The sequence below is a fragment of the Sturnira hondurensis genome, unplaced genomic scaffold, assembly GCF_014824575.4.
Source record: "Sturnira hondurensis isolate 20B ecotype Veracruz unplaced genomic scaffold, ASM1482457v3 Scaffold0009125, whole genome shotgun sequence".
NCBI lineage: Eukaryota > Metazoa > Chordata > Mammalia > Chiroptera > Phyllostomidae > Sturnira > Sturnira hondurensis.
The window spans coordinates 3,172,809-3,176,131 of record NW_028081756.1 but is presented as its reverse complement, the minus strand read 5'-3'; the positions used below and the strand labels follow the sequence as shown (position 1 = coordinate 3,176,131).

General features: G+C 41.3%; 1 pseudogene; it reads left to right on the top strand.

Annotated features, from left to right (window-relative positions):
* The first annotated feature begins 521 nt into the window (after positions 1-521).
* Positions 522-3,051, top strand: LOC118994100 (tubulin-specific chaperone E-like; annotated as a pseudogene).
* The last annotated feature ends 272 nt before the right edge of the window (positions 3,052-3,323 follow it).

Genomic DNA, 3,323 nt, shown 5'->3' with positions numbered 1-3,323 from the left:
GGTGGGCTTAAATATAAAATGTAAAACTAGAATGTGTGCAAGGGTTGGCCTTGGGAAAGAAAGACATGGATCCCATCTTCAAGTGATAATGTCATTTCCCAAAATATTTGCTCTGCTTGGGTTAGGATTCTCACACGTGGACCAGTGCTGATGCAAGGAAATAGAGGAAAATACTAAATTTCAGTTAGAAATTAGTGAAAATCTTCAGTTAGAAGATAGTTCAAGAGCTCATGGACCTCGGGGAAAGAACACCTCACTTAGGCTCTATCCAGGCTTCCTAGAGGCAGCCTTTGGGTTTCTGAGGAACATCGCTTGGATCTTGCAGAATTGTGCTCTCCCTACTTTTTTGGTACAGCCATCTGTTTCCTTGAGTCCATCCACTAATGCCAGAGAGAGAGGAAGGGGAAAAGAGAAACATTGATGTGGGAGAGTACCATGGATCAGTTACCTCCTTTACCCACCCAGACTTAGGATTGAACCTGCAACCTAGATCTCACATTTTGGATTCTAGATCTATTATAATGAATGACACTTTTACATCAGATGTCATGGGTTGAAGAGTTGAAGTTAATGATGAATGTGCAACAGTGCGTTTCTATGGCAAGGTTCCTCCTGTGGCAGGATCTGGTCTGGAGTAGAATGGGACAATCCTAAGAGAGGTAAGCATGATAGAAGCCATGAAGCAACTGTGTATTTTATTTTATTTTAACAAATATATTTTTAAAGATTTTATTTATTTACTTTTAGAAAGAGGGGAAGGGAAGGAGAAAGTGGGAGAGAAACATCAATGTGTGGTTGCCTCTCACATATCCCCTACTGGGGACCTCGCCTGCAACCCAGGCATGTGCCCTGACTGGGAATCAAACCAGCAACCCTCTGCTTCACAGGCTCGCACTCCATCCACTGAGCTACACCAGCCAAGGAGCAACTGTGTATTTTAAATGCAGCCATCCAACAGGAGGATCCTTAAGTCATCCAAACAATATAAAATTTTACTGCATCCAGGAACTGCTATGTGTTAAAAGATGGACCAGAGAAAGATGGAAAAGAGCAACTTGTTAAAATTGCAAATAGACCTGTGGAAACTATTGGTTTTTACTCTATTATAAAATGACAAAGCCAGCTGAGCGCATTGCAAGAAATTTCTTTGAAGAACTGTGCAGTAAGTTGTGCCAATGACAAAGGGGCCATTGCTAAAGCATGTCCTAATGCTAGAGAAGTAGATTTGTCAATAAACCTTCTGTCAGCATGGGATGAAGTTCTGGACATTGCTGATCAGATCAGACACCTGGAAGTTCTTAATCTCAGAGACAATAAACTGAGATTTCCCCCTGGCTCATCATCTCCAGCCGGAACATTTCCTGCACTAAAGGTTTTAGTCCTCTGCTGAACAGGAGTAACACAGGCTGAGGTGCTCTGGTGTGCCAATGGGTGGCAGGTCCTAGAGGAGCTCTACCTGGAGCCTAGCAATGTTTCCATTTCAGAAAGTCTGGCTGACATTCTACAGATGGTCACATTATTAGACCATTCCCATAATCACTTAGTTGATTAAAATCAGCTGTTTGTCCACAAGTGCTGGAGAGGTTGTGGGGAAACGGGGACCCTAGTTCACTGTTGGTGGGATTGCAGACTGGTACAACCACTATGGAAAACAGTATGGAATTTTCTAAGAAAACTAAAAATGGACGTGCCTTTTGACCCAGCAATTCCACTCTTAGGAGTATATCCTAAGAATCCTGAAACACCAATCCAAAAGAACCTATGCACCCCAATGTTCATAGCAGCACAATTCACGATAGCCAAGAGTTGGAAGCAACTTAGATGCCCATCGGTTAATGACTGGATCACAAAACTATGGTACATTTACACAGTGGAATTCTATGCCACAGAAAGAAAGAAGGAACTACTACCCTTTGCAACATCATGGATGGAACTGGAAAGCATTATGCTGAGCGAAATAAGCCAAGCGGTGAAAGACAAATATGATATGATCTCACCGTTAACAGGATTCTAAACAAACCAAACATGCAAGCAAAATACGACCAATGACACTCAAATATGGAACAGGCTGACAGGGTCCAGAGGGGAGAGGGGAGAGAATCATAGGGGAAAAGGGAATGGACTCACATGAACAAGTATAAAGGACACATGGACAATAACTAAGGGTGGGGGGTGGAAAGGGGAGGGAGGCGGGGAGCATGGGGCGGGGGGCGGGCAGGGTTGGGAATATAAGACAGAAACCTGTATGTGAACAAGAATTAAATAAAAATTATATTTAAAAAAAAATAAAAAAAATAAAATAAGCTGTTTGTAATAGTGTATTGCCCAGACTAGAACAACTAATTCTTTCTAATACTGGAATTTCTTCTCTAATTTCTCAGATGCTGGGATTTGATGCAAAATGTCAATGTTTCCTTCCTTGCAAAACCTTGTAGTCAATAACAATTGGACGTTAGTCACAATGGCCATCTTTCAATGAGCTGGATAAGTTACAGAGTCCAAGATCTTTGTCCTGCTGGAGAAACACCCTGTCTGAGGGAAGCATTGTGCAGGCCACTTACCATTTCATTATCACCAAAATCAGTCAGATTCTTCCCAAGGAGAGGCTTGGAGCAGAGCTGGAATACAGAAAAGGATTTGGAAATGAATGGGAAGAGGCAGGTGGGATTAGGATGCAGCCAAAACAAGCCAAATGAGGAGTTCCTGGCAGCCGATCCCGGATACCAGGCACTCTACCTCAAATACAGTGTACCTGAAGATGGGGAACTCAAAACACAACCACTGTGTTTGCTCAAAAACCAGCTAACACTGAAGATAAAATATCCTCACCATCTTCATCAGAAAGTCCTAGAGAAACAACTGTTAGATTCCACAACAATTCAAAAGGTAAAATTACTGCTGTCACATCTTCTCAAAGTTCTTCTGTCAGACCTTCTGTTGTCCTATGAAAGTCCCAAAATGCCAGGCAGAGAGATTGAGCTAGAAGATGACCAATATTCATTAGAGTTTTATTCTCCAGAAAATGGAGCTTGTCTATTAGCGCAATGGTGACAGACAACTAATAAAGCTCAGAGACTAGACTGTTTGACAGACTATGGTTCACTGAAAAATAATGATTTATTGGAACAATTCTACCCTAATAAAGAAGATGTTTTATAACTTTCCCTAAATATAAAAAAGGTGGTACTTTTCATTCAGAAGAGATCATCTACGCTTGTATATGATAGCAACAATAAAGGCTTTGTACCTAAAACAAAATAAAACTAGAACACTTTTAGAACACATAGAGGGGAAAATGTTCAGGATCTAAGGTTATGTAAAAA